The 7,956-nt window shown below is 36.5% G+C and overlaps 1 long non-coding RNA gene across 1 annotated transcript; it reads left to right on the plus strand.

Annotated features, from left to right (window-relative positions):
- The first annotated feature begins 1,298 nt into the window (after positions 1-1,298).
- LOC141387354 (uncharacterized) lies at positions 1,299-7,344 on the plus strand. Its single transcript, XR_012408551.1, has 2 exons — positions 1,299-1,773; positions 6,283-7,344. It is a non-coding gene; the product is annotated as an uncharacterized lncRNA (long non-coding RNA).
- Positions 7,345-7,956: the final 612 nt, after the last annotated feature.

Consider the following 7,956-nt stretch of genomic DNA (forward strand, 5'->3'; position numbering starts at 1 on the left):
AAATTGACAACTTTGTTCTACAAAAAACTGAAACTGAACATTCCTAGTATGAGGAAATGTTCTCTGGGACTCTATCTTTAATTCCATGTATTCAGTTTAGACGAGGTTTGTATAGGGAAGATTCCAGAGGCGATACTCTGTCCTGACCTCCAGTTGCAAAACGGAAAATTGACAACTTTGTTCTACAAAAAACTGAAATTGAACATTCCTAGTATAAGGAAATGTTCTCTGGGACTCTATCTTTAATTCCATGTATTCAGTTTGGACGAGGTTTGTATAGGGAAGATTCCAGAGGCGATACTCTGTCCTGACCTCCAGTTGGAAAACGGAAAATTGACAACTTTGTTCTACAAAAAACTGAAATTGAACATTCCTAGTATGAGGAAATGTTCTCTGGGACTCTACCTTTAATTCAATGTATTCAGTTGGGACGAGGTTTGTATAGGAAAGATTCCACAGTCAATTTTCTGTCCTGACCTCCAGTTGGAAAACGGAAAATCGACAACTTTGTTCTACAAAAAACTGAAATTGAACATTTCTAGTATGAGGAAATGTTCTCTGGGACTCTATCTTTAATTCCATGTATTCAGTTTGGACGAGGTTTGTATCGGGAAGATTCCAGAGGCGATACTCTGTCCTGACCTCCAGTTGGAAAACGGAGAATTGACAACTTTGTTCTACAAAAAACTGAAATTGAACATTCCTAGTATGAGGAAATGTTCTCTGGGACTCTATCTTTAATCCATGTATTCAGTTTGGACAAGGTTTGTATAGGGAAGATTCCAGAGGCGATACTCTGTCCTGACCTCCAGTTGCAAAACGGAAAATTGACAACTTTGTTCTACAAAAAACTGAAATTGAACATTCCTAGTATGAGGAAATGTTCTCTGGGACTCTATCTTTAATTCCATGTATTCAGTTTGGACGAGGTTTGTATAGGGAAGATTCCAGAGGCGATACTCTGTCCTGACCTCCAGTTGCAAAACGGAAAATTGACAACTTTGTTCTACAAAAAACTGAAATTGAACATTCCTAGTATAAGGAAATGTTCTCTGGGACTCTATCTTTAATTCCATGTATTCAGTTTGGACGAGGTTTGTATAGGGAAGATTCCAGAGGCGATACTCTGTCCTGACCTCCAGTTGGAAAACAGAAAATTGACAACTTTGTTCTACAAAAAACTGAAATTGAACATTCCTAGTATGAGGAAATGTTCTCCGGGACTCTATCTTTAATTCCATGTAAGTTAGCACATCCCTGCCGAACTAACAAACAACATTGTTGCTTGCCTGGCTGTGTTGTGTTCTTGCTAGGCTACATTGATGGAGTCGTGTTACGTCTAGTGGCGTGATCATGGTGTCAGCACTTTTTGTCTTTTATAACTTAAGTAGTTTAAGTAGAATAAGTTTTTGGATTTCAATAAAGAAACAGTTTATTTAAGCTCACCAAAAGACGAAGAAGTCTTTTATTGTTAACTGGCGCCCAACCGGGTTCAACCCTACAAATATAAAGATCTAAAAAAAAGAGATCTATCATCTTAAATTTAAATTTTGCTGAAAAAGGAAGCTTTACTTAAAACTTGCTGGATTAAGAGGCCTCGCTTAAAATTTGCTGAAAAATCTAAGGATCTACTCTTTTTAAATAACGTAATACTTACTGAAAGTAATATTTACTGGAAGGAAGCCTTACTTAAAACTTGCTGGATTAAGAGACCCCGCTTAAAACTTGCTGAAAAATATAAGGATTTACTCTTTTTAAACAACATAAAGTCATGTAAGTGTGTCACTCATTGAATTTCAAAATTGTGTCCAAAACTGGTGAATTAAGAACTTAATATTTAAGAAAAAACAAAGTGTAGTGCGTGTTTAAAAAATTTTTATCTTTGTGCCAAAAAAAAAAACAAACACAGTGATTTAGATCTTGTTATAGTCGTAACAATTTTTTGTTTGAAAAGACAATATGAACAGTGAAGAAATGACTGCATTAATAGAATCCGCTGTACGTACAGCGATTCTGGCATATAAAACAGAAGTCGACAAAAAAGTCGACGAGTTAACAAAAAAATTATCGTCCATTTCAGTAGGGCAAACAGATGTGAAACCATACGAAGACGTAAAAATTTATTCATCAATAACGTGTGATGAATCACTTGATATTATCAAATCTTTGCCCGAATTTGACGGGAAAATCGAAAACTATGTTTCGTGGAGACAAGCGGCACATAACGCGTATAAAGTCTTCGCAAAATACGATGGTAGTTCAAAACACTACCAAGCGGTCTGCATTATTAGGAACAAAATTAGGGGGTCAGCAGATGCTGTATTAGCGTCATTCAACACTGTGCTAAATTTTAAAGCGATCATAGCTAGATTAGATTTTACATATTCAGATAAAAAACCAATTCATCTAATCGAACAAGAACTAAGTACCCTCAGACAAGGCGAACAGTCAGTGATTCAATTTTATGACGAAGTAGAGAAGAAACTGTCGTTATTAACCAATAAAACAATTATGAGTTACGACAAAACTCTCGCTTTGGCCATGAATAACAAATATAGACAGGATGCACTCAGAGTATTTGTTTCCGGATTGAGGAAACCTCTCTGCGATGTGCTTTTCTCAGCCCGCGCTGCTGATCTTCCGTCAGCTCTAGCCTTAGCGCAGGAGGTAGAGGCGAATCACGAAAGATACGTCTTTGCCACATCGTTTGCGAATAGGAATGATGAAAAAAAGTTAAGGTCTGAAACCTCAAAAAAAATTCAGCCAAGAAAACCGTCTGATAGTGGTTGGAACTATAAACAACAAAACTATCATAAACAGAAAAATCCACATTACGAAAATGGTGGTGATGCTAATTTACAGGCTAGAGATCAAATAGAGGACATGGACTTGGACCCAACTTCGTCTAAATTCAGACAACCGACCAATTATGGTAACGGTAAAACTTCTCACAGACAACCATTTAAGCGTCAAGCTGGGTCTGGCCGAAGTACGGGCCCAAAATTTCAAAAAGTGAATAATATGATTCCAGAATCCCATTCAGGAGAAGAGCAGGCGGGACACTATTGTGACATAGCTCAATCCGAATGTGGAGACATAAACGATGAAATAAATGAAGACCGTGACTATGTAAATTTTTTAGAGGCAGGTCCCTACTACCGTTCATAAGGCGGACGATAGCAGGGAAACCAATACGCCTTTTAATTGACACTGGTGCTTCAAAAAATTATATAAAACCTCTCAATGAACTGAAGCATATAATTCCCGTAAGTACTCCTTTTTCAGTTCACTCTGTCAACGGACAAACTCCTATTAAACAAAAATGTTTTGTAAATTTATTCGGCATGAACTCTACATTCTTCATTTTGCCAACTCTAACAACATTTGATGGAATTGTGGGCTTAGACCTATTAAAGAAAATCAATGCAAACATTGATTTAAAAAAAGGATTTATCCTACATAATTCTGGCTCTGAACTAATTGAATTTTTTGAATGTAAAGATGTTAATTTTATAGACGTCGATAAAATTGATGTGCCTTTCGCAATTAAGGCGGATTTTCAGAAAATGTTAAAAAAACGAATAAAGGTTTTTGCTGATCCTAAAGAAGCACTACCTTATAATACAAATATCGTTGCTACCATTAACATGGAGAACGAAGAACCTATTTATTCTAAACTATATCCATACCCAATGGGTGTATCTGAATTCGTAAATTCAGAAATAAAAAAATTGTTGGCAGATGGTATAATTCGACCTTCAAGGTCACCATTTAATAGCCCAGTATGGGTAGTCGACAAAAAAGGTGTCGATAATCTAGGCAACCGAAACAAACGTCTCGTTATAGATTTTCGGAAGCTTAATGCCAAAACAATTAGTGATAAGTATCCCGTTCCGAACGTAACAATGATATTATCAAATTTAGGTAAAGCAAAGTACTTTACCACTTTAGATCTGAAATCCGGGTTTCATCAAATTGAACTCGCGGAAAGAGATAGGGAAAAAACGGCATTTTCTGTAAATAACGGAAAGTACGAGTTTTGCCGTCTCCCATTTGGACTAAAGAATGCTCCTAGTATGTTTCAAAGAGCGATAGGTGACATACTAAGAGATGAAATAGGCAAAACATGTTACGTTTATGTTGATGACGTTATTGTTTTTTCAGAAACCAAAGAGGATCATGTAAAACATATCGACTGTGTTCTTAGGAAACTGCTCGATGCAAACATGAGAGTCTCTGTCGAAAAATCAAATTTTTTTAAATCTGAAGTTGAATACCTTGGCTTTGTCGTATCCAAAGAAGGTATAAAAACCGCACCATCAAAGATAAGTGCAATACAAAATTTCCCAGAACCAACGACGTTGTTCGCACTAAGATCGTTTCTTGGGTTAGCAAATTATTACAGATGTTTTATCAAGGACTTTGCCAAAATTGCAAAACCTTTAACTGATATTTTAAAAGGAGAAAACGGTAAAATTCCTGCAACCAAATCCAAAAAGGTTGTAGTCAATCTTAACGCCTTCCAACTGGATGCATTTCACAAACTAAAAAATATTCTATCTTCGGAGGACGTCATGTTGATGTACCCTGACTATAAAAAACCGTTCGACCTTACCACTGATGCATCAGCACATGGTTTAGGTGCTGTCCTATCCCAAGAGGGAAGACCAATCACTATGATTTCTAGAGCATTGTCGGATAAAGAGTTGCATTTCGCAACAAACGAAAGGGAGCTTTTAGGAATAGTCTGGGCTCTTAAAACATTAAGACATTATCTCTATGGTGTGAAGACTCTTAACATCTTCACTGACCATCAACCTTTGACATATGCAGTTTCGGATCGTAATCCGAATGCAAAAATTAAGCGCTGGAAAGCTTTCATCGATGAACATAATGCAAACTTGTATTATAAGTCAGGAAAAGAAAATCAAGTTGCAGATGCGCTATCAAGGCAACTTGTCCATGCGTTGGAGAACGATAATTCGTCAGACATGGCAACAGTCCATAGTGAAGAGTCATTCACTTACACTATGGAAAGCTCAGACAAACCGGTCAATTGTTTTCGCAACCAAATCATTCTGGAAGAGTCGGAATTTCCCACCACTCGAAATTTTATACTTTTCGGAAACAAAACGAGACATATTGTACAATATAGAGATAAAAACGAAATATTGGCCAAAATTTTTGATGCAGTCAACACTGAAGTTGTCAATGCTATTCATTGCGGCCTACCTGTGTTGGCCCACATTCAACACGATTTGATTAGAATGTTCCCTTCAACGAAGTTCCGATTTTGTAGTAAATTTGTCTCTGACATTTTCAACCAATGCGACCAGAGAGAAATTGTCGTAAGTGAACACAATAGAGCTCATCGGGCAGCCCAAGAGAATGTTAAGCAAATCCTTTCAGACTACTATTTCCCCAAAATGGTGAAAATAGCGAATGAGGTTGTTGCCAACTGCAAGACATGTTCAAAAGCAAAATACAATCGGCATCCAGAAAAACACGTTATAGGAGAAACAAAGGTTCCTTCTTATTCCGGTGAAATTCTACATATTGATATTTATTCAACTGATAAAAACCATTTCTTAACTTGTGTGGATAAATTCTCAAAATTCGCTGTGGTACAGCCAATAGCGTCCAGAACGATTCTAGACGTAAAAGAACCAATTCTCCAATTAATGAATATTTTTCCAAATACCAAAGTTGTCTACTGTGATAATGAGAGGTCCTTTAACTCTGAGACTATCAGATCAATTCTGAAAAACAGGTTTAATGTAGATATTGTCAATTCACCTCCTCTACACAGCACCTCAAATGGGCAGGTAGAGAGATTTCATAGCACTCTTGCCGAAATCGCAAGATGCTTGAAAATAGAAAGGAAGATCGAGGATACCGTCGAACTCATCTTACAATCAACTATAGAATACAACCGAACAATTCATTCTGTCACGAATGAAAGACCTATTGATACGATACATTCTGCACCCTCTGAGGTAAAACAAAAGATTAAAGAGCGAATCTCTAACGCGCAAAACAGGCAGTTACATTACTTTAATAAAAGTCGTCATGACAAAGTTTACAATGTGGGGGATAAAGTCTTTGTTAGGAATAATCGTAGACTTGGAAATAAAATGACACCACTTTATGAAGAAGCTACTGTCGAAGCAGATTTGGGGACAACTGTCCTAATAAAGGGGAGGGTGGTCCATAAGGACAACCTCAGATAAATTTTAGTTTATATTGATAAAATGTTTTTTTCTGCTTTTGTTTTTTACCTAGGCTGTTACTACAATTTCTTTTCATACTAACGTTGACTCGTGCAAAGATTATTGACTATTCACACTCCGATTATGTCCCAATTTTGGATGGGAAAGCCATCGTTTGGAATGACTATGGGTATCTAAGGCATACAACTAACTTAACAACGTACTTTGAGATACAACGTGAAACTAAAAATGCAATTAGCATATTTCCTCAGACTCATGTAAAAAAGATATTAGAATCCGATTTATTGCATATTGATACTCTTTTAACAACCCTCACCATACATCATCGGCATGCAAGAAGCATTAATTTGATAGGCAAAGCACTTAAGGTCATTGCGGGTACACCAGATGCAGATGATTGGGAAGAAGCAAAATTAATCGAAAAACAACTTGTAGACTCCAACAATAGACAGATAGAAATAAATACAAAAATACAAATTGAAATCGAGAAATTAACAAACGCTGTAAACACGATTCTAAGGACTCGTAGAAAGGAACAAATTGATACCGTAAATCTATTTGAAATTTTAATGGCCAGAAATCGGATGATAGTTATGGAACTACAAAATATAATTTTATCCGTAACTTTAGCTAAAATAAATATTGTAAATCCAACAGTTTTGGACCAGGACGATTTAAAAATATTTATAAAAAATCAGAGCAATGAGCAACACACAGATTTCACCATATCAGAACTAATGTCTTTGTCTAAAGTAAAAGTAATATCAAATGAATATTGTTTGTATTTTATCATTAAATATCCTATTCCAATAAGAACATGTCAGAAAATTTCTTTATTCCCAGTACCTCACGATAATAAAATTATCCAATTCGCTGACACCAACACTGTAGTAGACTGCGAAGGCAAGACGTATTCAGCAACAAATTGCAAGCAAACAATATCTTCAACCTATTGTCAACTTATGCCAAGCGAAACCTGCGCTCAACAACTCATATCGGGTGAATCAGCACACTGTAATACGCAAAGCAATAATCTTGATAAAGTGGCAGAAATCGACGATGGAATTATCATTGTCAATGACGCTATTGCAGAAGTGAAAGAAGCAACCGAAAATGTAAGAAACATAAACGGCACATTCCTCATAACCTTTGAAAAAAATGTGACTGTCAATGGTACACTATTCGTAAATAGAAACAACATTGATATGCGGAAACCAGGAACACCATCATTCCCCTCAATTATTATAAACAACCACAGTGAAATTTTAAGCTTGTCATCTATCCATCAGATGAACTTGCAAAACTTACAATATATTGGCGACCTTGAAAAAGATGCAAGAATGCGACCAATTTTAGTTGGCGGTGTTGTTTTTATGAGTATCGGAATACTCCATTTCATATTGTGCCTCGTCAAACGTAGGACAAAGATAAGAGAACAACAAAGATTTAAATCTGCCGTAGCAATGGCTATAAAGAAGACCGAGGACGGCCTCCACTTAAGTGAGGGGGTAGTTAGCACATCCCTGCCGAACTAACAAACAACATTGTTGCTTGCCTGGCTGTGTTGTGTTCTTGCTAGGCTACATTGATGGAGTCGTGTTACGTCTAGTGGCGTGATCATGGTGTCAGCACTTTTTGTCTTTTATAACTTAAGTAGTTTAAGTAGAATAAGTTTTTGGATTTCAATAAAGAAACAGTTTATTTAAGCTCACCAAAAGACGAAGAA

The sequence above is a fragment of the Musca autumnalis genome, unplaced genomic scaffold, assembly GCF_047663935.1.
Source record: "Musca autumnalis isolate F117 unplaced genomic scaffold, ASM4766393v1 scaffold_5, whole genome shotgun sequence".
NCBI lineage: Eukaryota > Metazoa > Arthropoda > Insecta > Diptera > Muscidae > Musca > Musca autumnalis.